The sequence below is a fragment of the Nerophis lumbriciformis genome, linkage group LG35 (genome assembly GCF_033978685.3).
Source record: "Nerophis lumbriciformis linkage group LG35, RoL_Nlum_v2.1, whole genome shotgun sequence".
NCBI lineage: Eukaryota > Metazoa > Chordata > Actinopteri > Syngnathiformes > Syngnathidae > Nerophis > Nerophis lumbriciformis.
This window is the reverse complement of record NC_084582.2, coordinates 21721773-21745382: the sequence shown is the minus strand read 5'-3', so window position 1 is coordinate 21745382 and position 23610 is coordinate 21721773. Positions and strand designations below refer to the sequence as shown.

General features: G+C 41.2%; 1 protein-coding gene across 1 annotated transcript in view; it reads left to right on the top strand.

Annotated features, from left to right (window-relative positions):
* Positions 1-898: 898 nt before the first annotated feature.
* smpd3 (sphingomyelin phosphodiesterase 3) overlaps positions 899-23610 on the top strand; it is a 105696-nt gene continuing 82984 nt past the window's right edge. The window contains exon 1 of the mRNA XM_061928046.1: positions 899-1062. The gene's annotated coding sequence lies outside the window, so the exon portion shown is untranslated. The remainder of the gene's footprint in view (positions 1063-23610) is intronic.

Here is a 23610-nt window from a genome sequence, read left to right as displayed (position 1 = left end):
TGGATGGATGGACATTATTTACAATCCGAGGTGTGGGATATGGAGGGGGGGGGTTAGGTTTGGTTGATATCAACACTTCAGTCATCAACAATCAGCATCAACAATTGCATCATCAGAGAAATGGATATTGAAACATTGTAGGACTGACTTGGTAGGATATGTACAGCAAGTATTGGACATAGAGAGAGAGATCAGAAAGTATAAGAAAAAGTGTCTACATTTGATTGTTTGATTGTTTACATTTGATTATTTACAATCCGAAGAAGTATTATGTGGAAGGGAGGGTGTTAGTTTATGGTTGTAGTTGCCTGGAGGTGTTCTTTTAGTGGGGTTTTGAAGGAGGATAGAGATGCCCTTTCTTTTACACCTGTTGGGAGTGCATTCCATATTGATGTGGCATAGAAAGAGAATGAGTTAAGACCTTTGTTAGTTCGGAATCTGGGTTTAACGTGGTGAAACGTGGATAATGTAAATGAGGGATTTTTAATCACTGTTATGTTGAAATTCTTATTAATATTGATACTGTTGATATGATTCATTTTTGTTTGACTACTTTTGCATTGTTTTTGTGTCATGTTTGTGTGTCCCTCTATTGCTCTGTTGGTTGCTATTCTGAATGTTTGGTTTTGGAATTGGAATTGTATTTTTGTGGAATTATTGTGTATTATTTTGTTGGATTGATTAATTAAAACATTTTTTAAAAAGTATATCGCTTGCAGTATCGGTATTGGCAACTCTAAATCTGTATTCCAATCCAGTAATATGGGATCGAGAGCAGGATTTGCTGTATCGCCCAGCCCTATTTCGCTTCCCGAGAGGCGCTTACGAGTGGGCGTGGCCTGTTGGCAGGGTTATGCGATGACGTCACCGAGAGCTGTTCTACGCTGTGGTGCTGAAGAGGAAAAACTCTCTTCGCCTTTTCTCGCCCGCTTCAGTCTCGCTTCCTCCGCCGCTGCTGACTTGGCTTTTACCGTTTGCGGGTGCTGGAAGGCGGGATCCCCTCAGGCTCACCCACCGCGGCTGCGCCGGAGCTCAGCAAGCAACGGGAGACATGTTTGACTCGTAAGTCGCTTTTCTTCTGCTACAACAGTAATGCTCCATTTTGCATGGAGATGCTGGATTGTCCATGGAATCGATGCATTCCCGACAAGCTGACTCGTTTTGAGTGTGTGTGTGTGTGTGTGTGTGTGTGTGTGTGTGTGTGTGTGTGTGTGTGTGTGTGTGTGTGTGTGTGTGTGTGTGTGTGTGTGCGAGCGCGCGCGCGTGTCTGTGCGCGTGCGTGCGTGCGTGGAACCTCTGAGGCCGCGCCTAAACCTGCAGACCCGCCAGGTTTTCCCCACATTTGACTCATATTTGCATGATTCGCCTGCGAAAGGAATGAAAATAACTCAAATTTTCATTCCAACTTCTTAGCCTTTTTTTGACTTACACTTCAGTTACTAGTTGGTGTTTTTCCACATGTAAATTCATAAGTCATCTTGATTTTTTTTTTTACTTTTAACTATTAAATATAATCCATTGCATTTACTATACTGTGGTGGAAGGTCCGAATCTTAAACAGCAACAAAAGTAAATTTATTACAAAAGTTTTATTTACCTATAATCAAATGGTACACGGTTGGATTGAATTGTCATGCAAACAGACAACGTCCTCCGGAGATTTTGGATGAATCGAGAATCATGCGAATCACCCATAGACTTGGTCTACTTGGCCATTTATCTGTTTTCCTCATGTGTCAAGGTCCCGTTGTTTTGGACCTGTTTATTCTGCAACCTCCTTGAATCCTTTAGCCATAACAAACAATCAAAACATGTTGTAGAATGGTCAGACCGACCATATATTCAACTCTCATCCACATATGCTGCTTCAATGGCACAGAATTAAAAAAAAAGAAACGAGCAGACGTTCTTAATGCTTTTCGACCTCGTTCTCTTTTCAGACTTTGACAGACACAAAATATGGTTCAAAAGGTCAGAAATTCCACTACAATACTTTAAGAGCAATAAACTTTCATTTCCTGCTGGTTAAGTCACCATCTTTATACTCTTTATCAATATTATCAACAAATAAGAACAGGGTGCCCCTAAAGAGAACCTTACCACTTTTTTTTATTTATGTGAAACAATTTTCATACCTATTTGATTAAACTTGAATATATTTTGATGTTTTGTACTAAATAAAAGTGTTCGCGGGAAATAAATTGTTCAATAATTACTTTGTTAGTGTTTTTATCAATCAATCAATCAAAGTTTGTTTATATAGCCCTTAATCATAAGTGTTTCAAAGGGTTGCACAAGCCACAATGACATCATTTATAGCAAATTCTGGCCATCAAAAAGCGACCCTCTATAAATAATAATGAACACATTACAATTGTGAAAAATAGACATTACTTGCATGCCAAATATTAAATATTTTGAATCAGAACTATTATGCTAGACCCACTCGACGTCCATTGCATCCGGTCTCCCCTAGAGGGGGGGGGGGGGGGGGGGATCACCCACATCTGCGGTCCTCTCCAAGGTTTCTCATAGTCATTCACATTGACATCCCACTGGGTTGTGAGTTTTTTCTTGCCCTTATGTGGGCTCTGAACCGAGGATGTCATTGTGGCTTGTGCAGCCCTTTGAGACACTTGTGATTTAGGGCTATATAAATAAACATTGATTGATTGATTGATTGATTGAACTAAATTACAATAAAGACAGTGAATGTGTATCTTTTGTTGACTTGCAGACGTCCATATTTGGGAGGGTTGCTTAAAAAGTCAATTAACAAACAAATGCCATCCATCCATCCATTTTCTACCGCTTATTCCCTTTGGGGTCGCGGGGGGCGCTGGAGCCTATCTCAGCTACAATCGGGCGGAAGGCGGTGTACACCCTGGACAAGTCACCACCTCATCGCAGTAACAAACAAATGGCATTTCTTATTTGTTGGGATTCTAAATCGATTCATCATTTTCTAGAATCGTAAAATGTAAAAGATAATTTTCTTTTTCTTTTTTTTTTACTTTTTTTTTTGTTCTTGGTATATACCGTATTTTCCGCACTATAAGGCGCACCGGATTATTAGCCGCACCTTCTATGAATTACATATTTCATAATTTTGTCCACCAATAAGCCGCCCCGGACTATAAGCCGCGCCTACGCTGCGCTAAAGTGAATGTCAAAAAAACGCTGCGCTAAAGTGAATGTCAAAAAAACAGTCAGATAGTTCAGTCAAACTTTAATAATATATTGAAAACCAGCGTTCTAACAACTCTGTCCCAAAATGTACGCAAATGTGCAATCACAAACATAGTAAAATTCAAAATGGTGTAGAGCAATAAATAGCAACATAATGTTGCTCGAACGTTAATGTCACAACACACAAAATAAACATAGCGCTCACCTTCTGAAGTTATTCTTCATTCGTAAATCCTTCGAATTCTTCGTCTTCGGTGTCCGAATTGAAAAGTTGCGCAAGCGTGGGATCCAAAAATGGCCGGCTCCGTCTCGTCGAAGTCATCGGATTCAGTGTCGCTGTTGTTGTCCAGTAGTTCTGTGAATCCTGCCTTCCGGAAAGCTCGGACCACAGTTGTGACCGAAATATCTGCCCAGGCATTTACGATCCACTGGCAAATGTTGGCGTATGTCGTCCGGCGCTGTCTGCCCGTCTTAGTGAAGGTGTGTTCGCCTTCGGAGCTGTGTGAAAAAAGCCACCCGGCCTCTTCGCGTAAACTTCCCTTAACCACTCGCTCATCTTTTCTTCATCCATCCATCCCTTCGAGTTAGCTTTTATGATAACGCCGGCTGGAAAGGTCTCTTTTGGCAAGGTCTTCCTTTTGAATATCACCATGGGTGGAAGTTAGCATGGCAAGCTAGAACCACAGTGAAGGATGACTTCTCATTCCCTGTGGTGCGAATATTCACCGTACGTGCTCCCGTTCCACAGTGCGGTTCACAGGAATATCAGTTGCTGTGAAATACGGTAGTAATCCGTGTGCGGATGGAGAGATTGCGTCTTTTTATGAACCGGATCCTTGTCGCGTAGTAGGAGCCATTTTGTGGTCTTTACAGATGTAAACAGGAAATGAAACGTACGGTGATATCCGCGCGTTTTTTCTTCTTCTTCCGGGGGCGGGTGGTTGCTTACAGTAGAAGAAGAAGCGCTTCCTGTTCTATGGGGGCGGGTGCTTTCCTTGGCGGTTGCTTGCGTAGAAGAAGAAGCGCTTCCTGTTCTACCGGGAAAAAAGATGGCGGCTGTTTACCGAAGTTGCGAGATCGAAACTTTATGAAAATGAATCGTAATAAAGCGCACCGGGTTATAAGGCGCACTGTCAGCTTTTGAGAAAAATTGTGGTTTTTAGGTGCGCCTTATAGTGCGGAAAATACGGTACTACAAAGGTCTTTTGGAAGTTATAAGTCTGCCTTACAAGACCAGCACTAACGCTGCGTGCCACAGTAAGAACATGTAAATAAATAAATAAATGATAAATGGGTTGTACTTGTATAGCGCTTTTCTACCTTCAAGGTACTCAAAGCGCTTTGACAGGTGAATTTGCTATACTGGACCATAGGGCGCACTGGATTATAAGGTGCACTGCCGATGAGCGGGTCTAGTCAGGTTTGTTTTCATACAAAAGGCGCACCGGATTACAGGGCGTATTAAAGGGGTCATATTATGTATGTATATATATATATATATATATATATATATATATATATATATATATACACATCCATCCATTTTCTACCACTTATATATATACTGCATATATAAAACACAGTTGACGCAGGGGTAGATCTAGCTTTGGTTTATGACTGAGACCAGGGATCTTGGGCTGGAAAAGGTTGGTGACCACTGCAGTAGTGTATTGTGGTTTCTTCTAGTTGGTCAGCAGGGTTGCAGACAGGATGTCTGCAACTACGGTCCACTCCTCTTTTTTTTTTTCTTTTTTTTTTTTTTTTGTCCTGTCCAGATTCTCAGGCAAATCATATAGTTGATGTAGATGTCCATATCAGCTGTTCAGATTTACTTTACAAAAGAGAAGTGTCGGATACTTATCTTGTTGCCTTATTTATATTTGACTTTATTAAATGTATTTATATTATCATTTGGTGCAGCCGGGCCGGAGCAGATTTATATTTTTCCTAAATGTAAAACACTTCCTTGTGGTCTAACATGTAATGGTGGTTCTTTGGTCAAAATGTTGCATCGATTATGTTTTACAGATAATCTTCAAGACGCTTTCTGACAGTCGCTTATTTACGTGGCTCACCTTCGACAGCGTCTTTTCCCCGTCATCTTTGTTGTAGCGGTGTAGCGTGCAAGGACGGGAGTGGAAGAAGTGTCAAAAGATGGAGCTAACTGTTTTAATGACATTCAAACTTTACTTCAATCAATAACGGAGCAGCATCTCCTCATCCGGAAAAAAACAATAAGGCCGGAAATGTGTCCCGTGAAAAACCGTCCGACCGAAACTCTCTAATAACTAAAGTTCCTTGGGTGAATAATGTAAACCCACTACACCGGTATGTTTTAGCGCTTTCATAGCGAGTTTACTGACAGATATAAGTAAGAACTTTACACTACTTTATATTACAAATGGCAACAGCGGAGGATGAATGTCACATAACAAGAAGATAGAGAATAAAGAAGAAGCTTATCGACTACGGTGTCGCCACAGACTACAAAGGCGGACACACGCTCATTTTCAGGACTTATGCAGATCCCAAATACAGATCAGCAGTTACCAGAAGGTAAGAAAAGTTGCTTTTGCATAATATTGCGAAACAAAACGCCAGATAATGTCTTACCTTATACACACACCATTATAGTACTCGTATGTTGAAGCACAGTACAATCCATCAAGTCGTACTAAAACACTTTGATAGATTTTTGAGTGCCGTGTGTAATGTTCTATATATTTTCAATGGAACATATAACATTTTGGTGTTGTTTACTTGAGTCATATTGCAGTCTACACGTATCTCTTATGTGTGACTGCCATCATATTGCAGTCTGCACGTATCTCTTATGTCATCTACTGGTCACATTTATTATTTCACCATGCACCAAATAAAACCAAAATTATTCCGTACATTAGTCGCACCGGGTTATAAGGCGCACTGTAGAGTTTTGAGAAAATGAAAGGATTTTAGGTGCACCTTATAGTCTGGAAAATACGGTATATTCTTATCAGTGATGTAGCAGGAAGGGGCTTGGAATACGTTTCTGGTAAGATTTCATATGAAGCTTAACTGACATTCTACATGCACTTATTCACGCAAAATGTGATGTATTTATTTAGATGATCAGCCACCAGAAAACATACTTATTGTTATTTCATTCCAGACATACAACGATGACAAGTATGACTAATGAAAACACAGAAATATAACTCAAAATATGTTTAACTGGAGGAAAAAAAACTACAAACCCCGTTTCCATATGAGTTGGGAAATTGTGTTACATGTAAATATAAACGGAATACAATGATTTGCAAATCATTTTCAACCCATACTCAGTTGAATATGCTACAAAGACAACATATTTGAAGTTTAAACTGATAAACTTTTTTTTTTTTTGCAAATAATCATTAACTTTAGAATTTGATGCCAGCAACACGTGACAAAGAAGTTGGGAAAGGTGGCAATAAATACTGATAAAGTTGAGGAATGCTCATCAAACACTTATTTGGAACATCCCACAGGTGAAGAGGCAAATTAGGAACAGGTGGGTGCCATGATTGGGTATAAAAGTAGATTCCTTGAAATGCTCAGTCATTCACAAACAAGGATGGGGCGAGGATCACCACTTTGTCAACAAATGCGTGAGCAAATTGTTGAACAGTTTAAGAAAAACATTTCTCAACCAGCTAGAATTTAGGGATTTCACCATCTACGGTCCGTAATATCATCAAAGTTTTCAGAGAATCTGGAGAAATTACTGCACGTAAGCAGCTAAGCCCGTGACCTTCGATCCCTCAGGCTGTACTGCATCAACAAGCGACATCAGTGTGTAAAGGATATCACCACATAGGCTCAGGAACACTTCAGAAACCCACTGTCAGTAACTACAGTTGGTTGCTACATCTGTAAGTGCAAGTTAAAACTCTCCTATGCAAGGCAAAAACCGTTTATCAACAACACCCAGAAACGTCATCGGCTTCGCTGGGCCTGAGCTCATCTAAGATGGACTGATACAAAGTGGAAAAGTGTTCTGTGGTCTGACGCAGGCCCGGCCATAACCAATCTGGCGCCCTAGGCAAGATTTTAGGTGGCGCCCCCCCCACATCGGCAGTGAAGTGTATATACTCACAAGAAACCGAATAGCTTTGTCTTTGACCTTTTTTTTTTTACTTACAACTATACCTAATATATAAAGGGGTGGACAAGTGACATTACCTGCAGGGCAAACATTAGCTAACCAGAAGGCAATAACAATGTAAACAAAAAACACCTGCTTAAAAGATCTAATACAAATGTCCCTGAATGTAAGGTGAGTACTGTAATTACCTAACGTTACATTATTATTTTCCATAACAATTTAGCCCCCTCCACAATATTAACCCGACGTTAAAACAGAACTAGCTATTTATTGATTAGCAATTGCCGAATCATGTAACATTAGCTTAATGCTAAAAAGCCAGGTTACTATCACATTCTGTAACAGACAAATAATTTAATGTAGGCTAACGTTACCTACCTGCTAACTCTGTCTTTTCTCGTTTCTCCTCCTCTTCTTTTCTCTTTTTTCTTCCCTGGGCACCTGACAGTTTTGGCCGTTTTGACATCTTGTGTTGATTTTTTGATGTGGTGACGTCCAAAAAGAGTCATGATACAGGAAGAGAGGGCAAATAATATTTCTATTAAATAGGCTTTACTTTGCATTTTAATTAACGTGGGATTATTTTTTGTATTTAGAAATAATAATACCAGCGCCCCCCGCGACCCCAAAAGGGAATAAGCGGTAGGAAATGGATGGATGGATGGAATACCAACTTTTTTTTCCTTTTTTTTTTTTCCTCCAACATTTGTGGCACTGGCGTGGCGCCCCCTGATGGACGGCGCCCTTAGCATTTGCCTATACGATACGGCCTATGCCACGGGCCGGCCCTGGTCTGACGAGTCCACTTTTCAAATTGTTTTTGGAAACTGTGGACGTCGTGTCCTCCGGACCAAAGAGGAAAAGAACCATCCGGATTGTTATAGGCGCAAAGTTGAAAAGCCAGCATGTGTGATGGTATGGGGGTGTATTAGTGGCCAAGACATGGGTAACTTACACATCTGTGAAGGCGCCATTAATGCTGAAAGGTACATGCAGGTTTTGGAGCAACATATGTTGCCATCCAAGCAACGTTACCATGGACGCCCCTGCTTATTTCAGCAAGACAATGCCAAGCCACGTGTTACATCAACGTGGCTTCATAGTAAAAGAGCGCGGGTACTAGACTGGCCTGCCTGTAGTCCAAACCTGTCTCCCATTGAAAATGTGTGGCGCATTATGAAGCCTAAAATACCACAACGGAGACCCCCGGACTGTTGAACAACTTAAGCTGTACATCAAGCAAGAATGGGAAAGAATTCCACCTGAGGAGCTTAAAAAATGTGTCTCCTCAGTTCCCAAAAGTTTACTGAGTGTTGTTAAAAGGAAAGGCCATGTAACACAGTGGTGAACATGCCCTTTCCCAACTACTTTGGCACGTGTTGCAGCCATGAAATTCTAAGTTAATTATTATTTGCAAAAAAAAAATTAAGTTTATGAGTTTGAACATCAAATATCTTGTCTTTGTAGTGCATTCAATTGAATATGGGTTGAAAAGGATTTGCAAATCATTGTATTCCGTTTATATTTACATCTAACACAATTTCCCAACTCATATGGAAACGGGGTTTGTATTTTATCATCAGCCATTTTCCCTATGACAAAAATCAAAATAAATGTGAAAGAAATGTACAGTTCCAGTTATGTCGACAACCGCTCATGTTGAGGTCAGTCAGCCAGTCCCACGGTTTCTACTAAATGCATATTCTTAGTATCGAGCATCATGTCAACATCCAATGACTCGGAGTTTGAGTCCGACGTTGATGGAGACGCTGACATGCTGTGTGTCAGTTTCAGCACAGAGCAGATCAGACAGTGTGGGATTAGCTATTTTATAGGATCGTCACCCTGATCCGCTCGTCAGTTGGCCTACTTAAGGCCACATCTGGTCAGCACACTGCAGTGAGTACACAGACATTGCATACTTGTATTTGAACTGTTTGATGCAAGTCTTGGATAAAGACTCATTATTATCAAATCATATTACCTAAAACTAAAGGATAAACATGTTACACACCGAGTAGGAACAAGCAAGAGCAGACAAGAAGCCAGCTTTCTAATCACTGTTATGTTGGAATTCTTATTAATATTGATACTGTTGTTGATATTATTCATTTTTGTTTGACTAATTTTGGATTGTTTTGTGTCATGTTTGTGTGTCCTCTCACTTGCTCTTTTGATTGCTTTTCTGAATGTTGCTGGGCCGGGTTTGGTTTTGGAATTGAAATTGGATTATTATGGTATTATTGGGTTTTATTTTGTTGGACTGATTAATAAAAAAAAAGAAAAAAAAAAGAAGCCAGCTCGAAACAACGGACCTGAGCTGAGAAACTGATATTCCTTCACGTTCCTCTGAGGGGCGCTCACAGCGCAATGATCAAGAATTGGGTCAAAAAACACTGACTTAATTGCAAAGACTACTTCCTGACTACGAAACCAAAATTATACCCAGAAGTGTAAGAAAATAAAATATAACAATTAGATAGCACATTTTTTATTATCATCTCACTGTTAAATTTTACATTAAAATATAGATTTTTTTAGGGCTGTATTTTATTCTCAAACAAATAACATTTACCAACACCTGAACACACGCATATTGAGACAATTCGATTCAGAATCAATTCGGGATTCAACAGGATTCTGGATTCAAACCGATTCTTAGATATAAAACATTTTTTTAAATAGGTTACTAAAGATCCACTTGGATGCTGATGTAAGACTTTTACACACGGAGGGTAAGCACGGATATGGTAAACTGTATATTTACCAAAAAATTAAAAAAAACATTTTTTAAAGATTTGTATCGATTCTTTAAAATTATGAATTGATTTAGAATCCAAATAAATAAAGTTTGGACACACCTCCTCATTTCAATGCGCTTTCTTTATTTTCATGACTATTTACATTGTAGATTGTCACTGAAGGCATCACAACTATGAATGAACACATGTGGAGTTATGTACTTAACAAAAAAAGGTGAAACAACTGAAAACATGTTTTATATTCTAGTTTATTCAAAATAGCCACCCTTTGCTCTGATTACTTTTTTGCGCACTCTTGGCATTCTCTCGATGAGCTTCAAAATTTGAAAATCCCCCTTTAGGATGGACTTATTGTGTGTTTTGTTGTGGTGTTTTTGCAAATACATTGTCATATTACATCATGTTGTCTTGTAATGACTCACATTATGAGGCAGCCTAGACAAGGTCAACGCGCGCACACACACACACACACGCACACACTATAAAGTATGACATAGACGATTACCTCAAGACATTGTGTCGTAGAAATAAACATATTTATTGTAAATTGTACACTTGTTGTACTTTAATATTTTAAGTTTGACAACAGAAATATACTTTCAGGATATACAACATTTTTCTTTTTTTGTTTTAAACTCAATAGTATTTTTCTGTCTTTATTAGAAATCACATGTCCTCTCTCTATTACATTCTTTCAATTGACTTTGGATTATTTTGAGTCATTCTATTGTGGAAATGTGTAATTGTGGATGAGCGATTGCAAAAGAGTCGCCAACGCTGCATAAAGACATGATTGTGACCCCCCAACACCCCCCGACCACCATCACGCACTGGGAGGTGACATTCAGCATGAATTGAATGTTATTCCAGTCTGCTGGCTGCTAGGCTAATCAATAGCATCAGTCGATGTTGAAAAGTTCATTTCCTGAGGACATGTTTTTCCTGCGGCGTTAACAGAATCTGCTATTCGTATATTATGTGATATTTGAATATTTGGTACATTTTAGTTACATCTTGCCTTTGGTGAAACAGGACATTTATGAGCACTTTTAAAAGGAATTATTTCCAAACTCTTTTTTTCATGTTTTTACACATTAAAATGGCCTGTTATGGCCTGTTAGGAATACATGACAGGCCACAAGAAACACTTTGAAGTGGAAAGATATGTTTTAGAACAGGGGTGCCCACATTTTTTGGTCTCTTTGGTCCGGAGGACACGACGTCCACAGTTTCCAAAAACAATTTGAAATGTGGACTCGTCAGACCACAGAACACTTATCTACTTTGCATCAGTCCATCTTAGATGAGCTTGTGCCTAGCGAAGCCAGCTGCGTTTCTGGGTGTTGTTGATAAATGGCTTTCGCTTTGCATAGTGTGCGAAGTGTCCCTGAGCCCATGTGGTGATATCCTTTACACACTAATGTCGCTTTTTGATGCAGTACCGCCCGAGGGATGGAAGGTCCGTAATATCATCGCTTACGTGCAGTGATTTCTCCAGATTCTCTAAACCTTTTGATGATATTACAGACCGTAGATGGCAAAACTCTAAATTCCTTGCAATGGCTCGTTGAGAAATGTTGTTCTTAAACTGTTGGACAATTTGCTCATGCTTTTGTTCACAAACTGGTGTGGTCTGCTGTTTCCTCACTTCCTTTGCTGCCTGGAAATTTATTATAGATCATAAATAATGCGTCTCACCTGGATAGAGGAAGGCTGAGGATGTAATCCTTGTTTGTGAATAGTGTACTTGTAGTTTATTGTAATTGTAGCACTTGTATTAGTGTACTTGTACTTTCTTGAGTTTTGTACTTGTAGTTTCTTGTTGTTGTAGCACAGTAATAGTGTTATTGTAGTTTTTCGTAGTGAATCAGCAGGGTTGCAGACATCACAGGAGTGATTTTGGTCCACTCCTCTTTACAGATACTCTCCGGATACTGAATGATCCGAGGCTGTCGCGTGGCAACAGGGAGGTTTAAGGATGCATCAGGATCCTAATGTGCTGACCATCAGGTCCTGGTTAAGAAGAACATCAGAATCTCCAAAGTCACCTGACCTGACTCTCAGAAGAATCCTTCCTTGCATGAAGTCATGGCCAAGAAGGCTGGGAATGTGTGATACTCTTGTATATAGGAGAACGTGCACTATGGATTTGAAATATAATATCATAATCGTGTGTTGTATCAGTCCTGTCATTTTATGGCAGGAGAGATTCAAATTAAACATGAAAAACTAGAGCAAAAGAAAATATGCACGTTTTTTCATTTTTTTTTCAAAAGTGTACTGTGCGAACAAATTTGAAGGGTTAGAAAATTAAGTTATATTTTACACTTTGAAAAGTGTCAAAAAAGTAGATATATTGAGAATGTAAAAGATGACAGAATGTGAACATTAAGGGATTATGTTCCATCTCTGGTTTACCTCCAATAAAGACAAGCCAGGAGGATTTAGGTTTGGTTGAGTTAATCTTCCATTGTGGTTTATATTTGGAAAGCGTGTGTGTGTGTGTGTGTGTGTGTGTGTGTGTGTGTGTGTGTGTGTGTGTGTGTGTGTGTGTGTGTGTGTGTGTGTTTGTCCTGCCTACTGTATGTCTAACCCTCTTTAAAAACCTCTAGTCTGACTGCTGTCTTCTGTTCATATAAACTACGGTAGGTTTGCAACATCTTTTCTTCATGTCCTCATTATTTCCTAATATTTGGATATATTTCAAAATGAGAAAACTCCAGAGCTAAACATGAAAAATTAAGGATCGTTATAAAACGGTATCAATGTGACCACTAACTACCTTACTTAGCTTTCCAGTCCTTGGTTTTAACATTAAACATATTTTTAATCCGAAGTATGACAATCATCTAATTCAACGTAATTAGAGACGGTTTATGCTGCCGATTTCGATACCGATTGTTATTGACGGTTTAAAAATAGCAACAAAGTATTTAAACTAGTTTATTATTTTCTTTTACATACAATTGTTTGATCAAAACAAAGGCAACAGTAGACAATAACTAAAATTAAAGGGAAAATGCACTTTTTTTTTTTTTTTTGCCTATCGTTCACAATCATTATGAAAGACATGACGGATTTTTAATTTTTTTTTAATGTATTCTAAATTGGAAAAAAAAATGTAAATAAAAGTATGCTTACAGCAACGCCAATGGGAGATCCTCTAATCAGTCTATAAATTCCAATAAAAAACATTCAAAAAGCGCCAACAATACTCCATTTACATTTTGTGACTTGAATTTTAACCAAGTATTAGTAATATTGTTATTATAAGCGCTAACACAGACAAACTATTTGTAGTGGCGCCGTGATCACTACCGTGTGTGTCTAGGTTTACATCATCGAGTGGTCTGCTGTTTCCTCACTTCCTTTGCTGCCTGGAAATTTATTATAGATCATAAATAATGCGTCTCACCTGGATAGAGGAAGGCTGAGGATGTAATTCGACAAGTTGGCACACTTTGACAGCCAAATTAGACTCGGAAATGGAGAGAATGACATGAAAAGACGTTTGACTCCACCCCCCTTTTCTTCGCGAGGATTATTAGACTTCTTCATCTAAATTGGAAAATATGAACATCCTAGCAATCGGCATCTTAATGACAACAGACAGTGATGTTTTATAATTGTTTGGGCTTTCATAAAGTCTGCAGTGAGTAATAATCAGTAATGTTGTTTAAAAAAAAAGCAATTGTGATGCTTTTTTGAAATGAATGCGCTGCGTATGCTTAAAATGATCAAAATATGTAAATATTTATATAAACGTTATTATAAATGTGCCTTTTACTACATTACATACTGTATATACTTACATTATGTATATTAATCCTTAATGGAGGTGTTGGGATGTTGTTTGTCGTTGGCACGTTGTGTAAATGGTAAATAAAAACAGAACACAATGATTTGCAAATCCTTCTCAACTTATATTCAATTGAATGGACTGCAAAGACAAGATACTTAATGTTCGAACTGAAAAACTTTATTTATTTATTTATTTATTTATTTTTTTTTTTTTTTTTTTTTTTTTTTTTTTTTTTTTTGTCCTGTCCAGCTTCTCAGGCAAATCATATAGTTGATGTAGATGCCCATGTCGGCTGTTCAGATTTACTTTACAAAAGAGAAGTGTAGGATACTTCTCTTGTTGCCTTATTTGTATTTGACTTTATTAAATGTATTTATATTATCATTTAGTGCAGCCGGGCCGGAGCAGGAGGGGATAGAAAGAGAAAAAAAAAGAAGACAGAGGGGGAAATTGTGGGGACAAGAGGGGGATTAGACAGAGAGACAAAAACAACAACAGCAAACAACAACAACAACAACAATAGAGCAACATCAGCAAATATGACATGTACAAATATGATGGTAGAAGTAATAGCAAATAAGCAGTTAGCGAAAAATAAAAAATAATACAGAAATGACAATGAGCATTATTACACTACAAATGGATCAATACAAATACCAATAGAAATAGCGCTATTGATAATGAACAATACCAATAATTTACCTTTATTATCAACAATACAGTTGTTTAAATGCAACAATACATATACGTAATGATAACTTGAGATACGAAAGAATGCAGAAAAATGGAGGGGGAGAAAGAGAAGCAACCTACATTAACCTTGTAGATTGTTATAGTCACAATAGGTTAAGCTTTGTCAGTGTGCCATGTGTTACACCCAGTTTACCCTAGGGCAACAACGTTAATATATGTTTGATGAAACGTGATTATGTGCATGAGTGTAAGTATGCATATGTACTTGTATATGTACAGAATGTGTATATGTGTTTGTACAATGAATGTATATGTACAGAATGTGTATATGTGTTTGTACAGTGAATGTATATGTACAGTATGTGTATGTGTATGTTTGTATATTGAATGTGCGTGTGGATGTACGAACATTAGGTAGGTAAATATGTACTGTATTTGTGTATGTATGTGGGAGCGTAGGTACCTATGTACGTATGTGAGCATACGTGAATTTGCATGTACAATACATTCGACTCCCAGAGTGCGTGGGAGCCAGAGCACGGCCCCATCACCCCCGAGAGCCCAACCCATAAACAGGAGGCATGGTGCCCAGGGAACCAGGGACCACCGCCCCCACGCAGCCAAGCCGGCCAGCGACAGGAACCCCAGAGCCCGACCCACCGTACCGCCCACAAGGGCCAGCAGCAGGCCGCAGACAGACGCACCCGGCGGAGGACAGGGCACGAGAAAAGCAGGGGACAGCCAGACCCCAAGCCAGCGAGAGACCACACCCCACACGGGCAGAAAGGCGAGACGCCCCGCCCGAAGGACCCAGAGACTCCCCGCAACCGGACGGGAAGACCGCCCCCGCCCCACCGGCAACCGGGCCCCCACGAGCCCACCCCCCACCCCCGGAGAGCGCGGCGAGGCCAGCCCCCGGCCACCCCACCCAAACCGGCCGCCGCAGGACCACCCAGGCACAGGGCCACGGGAACCACCCACCCCACCCGCAGGGACCCCAACGATGGAGATGGAACAACCAGCAACCGCCCCGCCGAGCCCCCCCCCTGAGGGAGGGGAAAAATTAAAAAATAATATTAATAAAATATATTTTAAAAATAAATAAATAAATAAATAAATTAATTAATTAATTAAAAAAAAAAAAAGAATTAAAAGAAGATCACAGACATGCTGACAAACAAGGTCACTACCCCAGCAACTGGCCGACACGCAGCACCTCGGAATACCTTGCAGCACCAAGCTACCACAATAGACGCAGGGACTAGGCCCAACAGGCCCCAACCAAGACGGGCACCCGGAAGGGATGGACAGCGGGACCCAGGAGCTCCAGACACGCAGTTCGGATGCAGTAGCCTGAGGCGTCGACCCCCGTCTGACAGGCAGGCCCAGAGCGTACCCCCAGAAATATACATACATACATACATACACACATACACATACACATACACACATACACGTATACATACCCACACATACACATATATACATATACATACACATATGTACACATACACATATATAAACATACATACATACACACACATATATACATACATATACACAGTTCGTCAGCCCCGACAGCCATCACGCGCGCGCGCTGCCACCAGTCACAACATCAGCCACACCCCTGCACCAGACCCAGCAGCCACGGGCGCCCACACCACAAACAAACGGCAGCAGAAACAGCAGCCGCAATAACCCCAGACAGCCAGCACCAGCCAATCAAATTAAAGCGATCAAAGAAAAACTGCGACCAGCAACCACACGCCACCAGGGCCACGGAGACCAGCCGGCGCCAGCCCGCCGGTCAGCCCGAACGCCAACACGCAAACAAGAGACACCAACAACCCCCCCAACCAAAAGGCCCCCCACCCCAACCCAAACCCGCACAAACACACCACCGCCCAAACAACCGGGACACAGCATCCAGACCAGACACGGGGGCTGCGCCGCCACCACACCAAGTCACCAACAGAGACCCCACAGCGCAAGGTCGGGCCACACGGGCACGGACCCCATCCAACAGGAAGTGAGACCCGCGCGACGCCACACACAAATAAATAATAAGATTAAAAAAAAATGAAATAAAATAAAAATAAAAAAATAAAATAAAAAAATAAAATTTAAAAAATAAAATAAAATAAAAATGAGTAATAATAAAAATAAAAATAATAAATACATTAAAAATAAAAAATATATATATAACAATAATAAATGAATAAAAGCCTGGCAGGCCACCAGACCGCAGTCCCCGCCGGCCGACGAGGCAATGAGGGGTGCGCCGAACCCCAAACCCCCCATGCATGTGTACAAGGCCCCCAGAGTGTCTACTGTGTAGTTAAAATTAGGAGGTCAGCCGTTACAGCCGACCTCCAGTCCCTATTGATGTGTGTACTGTAGCGTGAGTGAGATATGTATGCTTGTGGGAACTAATAATGCGATTAAAATTGGGGGACATCAAGGTCATGGTGGGTCCCAACCAAAACAAGCCCCCCAAATCCTAAGTGTCTAATATGCAGCTAAGATTGAGGGATGGACGAGCAGGGGACAAGAAAGGAGGACTGGAGCCCCATTGGAGGCATCCTCAACCCCCCGCCATGCCTCCCCGCAGGACAATCCCCAAAGTCCTATATATGTGTGACTGTGTGCGCTATAAGTAGGAGGAGTAGAGGGCCCGGACATCCCCCCAGTCCACGCGGCCGACAACCAGGAACTACGGCCAGGAGGCCGCCACCCCCCGCCACAGCCCGTGACCCACACCAGACCACTTTAACGTGACGCCACGCGAGCCCCCCCCCCCGCCAAACAAAGCCAGCCCCCGCCCGCCCCAACCCAACCCTGCAGAGCCCATACCGGCAACCAAACGCAGAGAAACCGCACAGCCCCCACGCCCAATGCAAACACCGCATCCCGGCCATCCACACAGCAACGTGCCCATACGAGTCCCGGCCAGGGGAAGGAGCCCCCCAACGGGGGAAGAAGCCAATGCATCCCGTCCGCCTGCCAGCCCCCAAACCAGCCGGCAAGCCAACGCCAGCCATCCCCACAACCCCACAAGTGCACAGACACCAGCCACAGTCCCCCAGCCACTCCAACCCAACACAGCGATGCCAACCGCTGGTATCACCGCAGCAACCATCACCACCACCGCCCGTCCGCAGCGTAAACACCCGCGGCCGCCGAAACCAAAACAAAAAAGCGACCGACCCCGTAAACCACAACAACGCACACCCCCGGCTACCACCGAGGCCACCAACCCACCTACCCCAACTCATCCACAGCCAGGCCAATTGAGCCACCGGACATCCACACCCATGCACACACCTACACATTCATATACACATACATACACACATACATATATGCATATACATATACATACACATACACACATTTCCACACGTATGCATATACATATAAACATACACATCCACACATATATACACATTAATACACCCACACACATATACATAAGCCCACATATACACAAACACATACATACACAACACACACAAACAAAAAAAAAAAAAAAAAAAAAAAAAAAAAAAAATAAATAAATAAATAAATAAATAAATAAATAAAAAAAAAATAATAAAAAAAAATAAATAAAAAAAATAAAAATAAAATAAATAAATAAAAAATAATAAATAAACCCTTTAAATAAAATAAAATAAATAAAAATAAACAAGAGGCCTGGTCGCCAACAAAACTTTATTTAAAAAAAAAAAAAATCATTAACTTAGAATTTAATGGCAGCAACACATTGCAAAAAAGTTGGCACTGGGCATTTTTACCACTGTGTTACATGGCCTTTCCTTTCAACAACACTCATAGTTTGGGAACTGAGGAGACCAAATTTGGAAGCTTTTCAGGTGGAATTATTTCCCATTCTTGCTTGATGTACAGCTTAAGTTGTTCAACAGTCCGGGGTCTCTGTTGTGGTATTTTAGGCTTCATAATGCGCCACACATTTTCAATGGGAGACAGGTCTGGACTACAGGCAGGCCAGTCTAGTACCTGCACTCTTTTACTATGAAACCACGCTGTTGTAACCGTGGCTTGGCATTGTCTTGCTGAAATAAGCAAGAGCGTCCATGATAACATTGCTTGGATGGCAACATATGTTGCTCCAAAACCTGTATGTACCTTTCAACATTAATGGTGCCTTCACAGATGTGTAAGTTACCCATGTCTTGGGCACTAATACACCCCCATACCATCACAGATGCTGGCTTTTGAACTTTGCACCTAGAACAATCTGAATGGTTCTTTTCCTCTTTGTTCCGGAGGAGACGACATCCACAGTTTCCAAAAACAATTTGAAATGTGGACTCGTCCGACCACAGAACACTTTTCCACTTTGCATCAGTCCATCTTAGATTAGTTTTTATATATGATTTACACAATGTGCCAATTTCACTGGTTTTGGGTTTTGGGTCTTCCACCCTTAAACATCTCAAAAGTCTACTTTTGCCTTATTCTGGCCTTAGATAAAGTAAAACCCACTATGTTGGCTCACGGTCAAAACCAGGTGAGGGTCTCTGTGTGTGATTGAGCATTTTAGACTCTGCGTGAAGACAGCACCCACAGCTGATTGATGTGGAACACATGCCAGGAATGAGAAGTGAATTGGATACACCCCCGGAGTCAGAATAGAGTGGATGTCAAGGCACAGTGCCGACGTCACACTGCTGTGAAACTCAGCATGGGGTTCAGTGTTGGCTAGATAAACTTTACTGTTTTTCTAACAGACTGTACTCTGGATACTATCGTATAGTTTAACTGCACTATACTGTAATAGCAGCAGTACATGCACTGTGCAGTGGTAAAAAAAAACAATTTACTAGTAGTCTAGTCGTAGTTAAGTGTCCCAAATGCTATTGTGGTGAATTATACCGTGTACCATTTTCTTATATGATTGTGAACTAGCATGTGTTTTTATTTGGTCACAGAATCCTTTAGAGCAGTGGTCCCCAACCTTTTTGTAGCTGCGGACCAGTCAACGCTTGAAAATTTGTCCCACTGACCGGTGGGATATGGTATTTTTTATTTTGTTTTTTCTCATAAATAATATGTGGGCTTTGTACCGAGGATGTCGTTGTGGCTTGTGCAGCCCTTTGAGACACTTGTGATTTAGGGCTATATAAATAAAGATTGATTGATTGATGATTGATAAAGAAATACAATCATGTGTGCTTACGGACTGTATCCCTTGCAGACTGTATTGATATATATTGATATATAATGTAGGAACCAGAAATATTAATAACAGAAAGAAACAATCCTTTTGTGCGAATGAGTGTGAATGAGTGGGGGAGGGTTTTTTTGGGGGTTGGTGCATTAATTGTAAGTGTATCTTGTGTTTTTTATGTTGATTTAATTTAAAAAAAAAAAAAAAAAAAATTAAAAAAAAAAACTTTTATTATTATTTTTATTTTTTTGAATTTCTTGTGCGGCCCGGTACCAATCGATCCACGGACCGGTAGCGGGCCGCGGCCCGGTGGTTGGGGACCGCTGCTTTAGAGGATTGTCCTATTAAGGAAATATGTCCATAGATTGCTTCGGGTGCAGAAGTCCATCACAGCTCGTCCAGAGAGTGGTGGCCTTCGCCCCCCCAGGAAATTGGAAGCCTACAGGAATGCAGGTTTGGATTTTAGGAGGGAGTGTAAAGACATTAGCAACATCTGGTAGGAGCCCTCACAAGTAGGAGTAGAGGATAGGGGTCGGAAGTCACCCAACTTAAAACAATCAGGAGAAATAGGTTGACTGGCCAAGCAACAAATTGGGCTTTGTCCAGACTGGCCGGCTCCAAGGCTAGAGTTACAAAGAGTGGGGGTCTTCGTGTAAAAGGTATTTAAGGACAGTGGTCCGAGAGTACAGCATAAGATTAATCAGGCCCATACTCTTTCTCCTGGAAGCCGCGGTTCTAGTCTGAGGCTCGCTGAAAAAAATTAAGCTTTTTGTTCGACGATTCCTCGTTGGCGTCTTCTTGGTTACTACTTTTTCGCACACTCTTGGCATTTTCTCGAGGAGCTTCAAGAGGTAGTCACCTGAAATGGTTTTCACTTCACAGGTGTGAAGCTTATGGAGAGTATGCCAAGAGTGTGCAAAGCAGTAATCAGAGCAAAGTGTGGCTATTTTGGAGAAAGTAGAATATAAAACATGTTTTCAGTTATTTCACCTTTTTTTGTTAAGTACATAACTCCACATGTGTTCATTCATAGTTTTGATGCCTTCAGTGACAATCTACAATGTAAATAGTCATGAAAATAAAGAAAACGCATTGAATGAGGAGAAGGTGTGTCCAAACTTTTGGGTGGATCCAGCTTTGGTTTCTGACTGAGACCAGGGATCTTGGGCTGGAAAAGGTTGGTGACCACTGCAGTTGTGTATTGTGGTTTCTTCTAGTTGGTCAGCAGGGTTGCAGACAGGATGTGTTTGGTCCATTCCTCTTTACAGATGCACTCCAAATATCAAAGGTTTGGAGGCTGTCCCTTGGCAACGTTCAGCTCTAAAATTCACAATGAGGTTTGAGGATGTTTGACTTCAACAGGATCTTAATGTGCTTCTTTTTAAGACATTGCTTTGTTGCCTTGGTAACATGCTTAGTGACCATGACTTATCTTTGGGGTTCTCATCCAATATTATTCAGTACAATAAAGAAAAAAAAACACAAACTCTCCAAATATACGAACAACTTATAACAAAGATGAATGATATCACCTAACTAGATGAGGCAATTCCTGAAGGATGCTGAAGTTGAAGTGAAATGCTGACAGAATGTAGTATGAATGTAAGAATAGTTTGAATGTTGGAATGGTTTGAATATTGAAAATCTGAGGCTGAACTGAAATGCTAATGGAATGTAGGGTGAATGTTTGAATATTAAATTTGTTTGAATGTTGAAGAGTTTGAATTTCCAGGAAAACCGGAATTTGCTTTGGAACTTGGAAAAGTGTGAAAGTGGGAAGGATGAGTGGAATGTGTTGATGTTGGAATGGTTTGAATAGGTTGAAAAATGTCGGAATTGTGCAACTTGGAAAAATGTCCCGTTCATTTCAATGGGAACTTCCTGGAAATTTAGGAATTTGGGGAAAAACAGGATTTTTTAAAAAATGATTAAGAGCATGAATGTCCTGAATGAGCTGAATCGGTTGGTGTTGGAATTGTTTAAATCGGTCAAGAAATGTTGAATTAGTAACAGTTTTTAAATGAGAAATTCCTGGAATTTCGGGAAAACCGGGAATGTTTGTAGTGCCTAAACTAACTTGTTTTTTTGTTATGACTAAGAAAACATTTTTGACAATGGAACAGTTAAAATGGGATGAAAAAAGAAAAAGGAGTAGTCAAACAAAAAAGGTTGGAAAAACATGACATCCTGGAAATGTGTTGAATGTGGAAAAATTATAGTTTGAATGTGTTGAATAATGTGGGAATTGTGGAAGTTTGAAAAATGGCCAATTCATTCTGAATGGGGAAAATGCAAAAAAAAAAATAATTATGGGAAATCCTGGAATTTTTTTAGAATTGTTGAAGTAGAGCACACAATACCCGAACATGATGAATATTTTCAATTTGGAACAGTTTGAATCAGATGAAAAATGTGGGAATTGTGCAACTTTGAAGAATGTCTCATTGATTTGAATGGGAATTTCAGAGAAAATTGGGAATTTCCGGAAAAGTGGGATTCTTTTTAAAAATGGTAAAATGGTATTACGAAATCGTGGAATTTCGGGAAAACCGGGACAACTATGTTTTTTGTCCTGATTAAGAGGAAGGATTTGACAGTGGAACGGTTGAAATGCGTTGAAAATTGTGGAAGGGTGGAAATAGGGCTTTTGAAAAGCAGGAATTCCGGAAAATCCTGGAATTTTTTGGAACTTAAAAAATTAAAGTTTGAATTTCCAGAATGGTGGAATGTGTTGAATTAGTTGAAAAATGTGGAAATGGTGGAAGTTTGAAAAATGGCCAATTTATTTTGAATGGGAAAAATGTCCCGGAAAACCTGGAATTCTGGGAAATCTGGGAATTTGGGGAATTTGTCAAGGGAAAGCCCGCGATTCCCGAATTGCCTGAACAGTTTGAAGTTGGAACGGTTTGAATCGGGTGAAAAATGTGGAAGTTGTAGGTGTGAATTTTGGTGTAGAAAACCATATGGCAGGATAACATTAATATATATACACTAACGTACGTAAACTCCTCTCTGAGCTGCCACCTTAACGTGGTAGAGGAGTTTGCGTGTCCCAATGATCCTAGGAGCTATGTTGTCCGGGGGCTTTATGCCCCCTGGTAGGGTCTCCCAAGACAAACTGGTCCTAGGTGAGGGATCAGACAAAGAGCAGCTCGAAGACCTCCATGAAATATAAAAAACAAGGACCCAGATTTCCCTCGCCCGGACGCGGGTCACCGGGGCCCCCCTCTGGAGCCAGGCCCGGAGGTGGGGCACGATGGCGAGCGCCTGGTGGCCGGGCCTGTCCCCATGGGGCCCGGCCGGGCACAGCCCGAAGAGGCAACATGGGTCCCCCCTCCAATGGGCTCACCACCCATAGCAGGGGTCATAGAGGTCGGGTGCAATGTGAGCTGGGCGGCAGCCGAAGGCAGGGCTCTTGGCGGTCCGATCCTCGGCTACAGAAGCTGGCTCTTGGGACGTGGAACGTCACCTCACTGGGGGGGAAGGAGCCTGAGCTAGTGCGCGAGGTGGAGAAGTTCCGGCTAGATATAGTCGGACTCACTTCGACGCACAGCAAGGGCTCTGGAACCAGTTCTCTCGAGAGGGGCTGGACTCTCTTCCACTCTGGCGTTGCCGGCAGTGAGAGGCGACGAGCTGGGGTGGCAATTCTTGTTTCCCCCCGGCTCAGAGCCTGTACGTTGAAGTTCAACCCGGTGGACGAGAGGGTAGCTTCCCTTCGCCTTCGGGTGGGGGAACGGGTCCTGACTGTGGTTTGCGCTTACGCGCCAAACCGCAGCTCAGAGTACCCACCCTTTTTGGATTCACTCGAGGGAGTACTTGAGAGTGCTCCCCCGGGTGATTCCCTCGT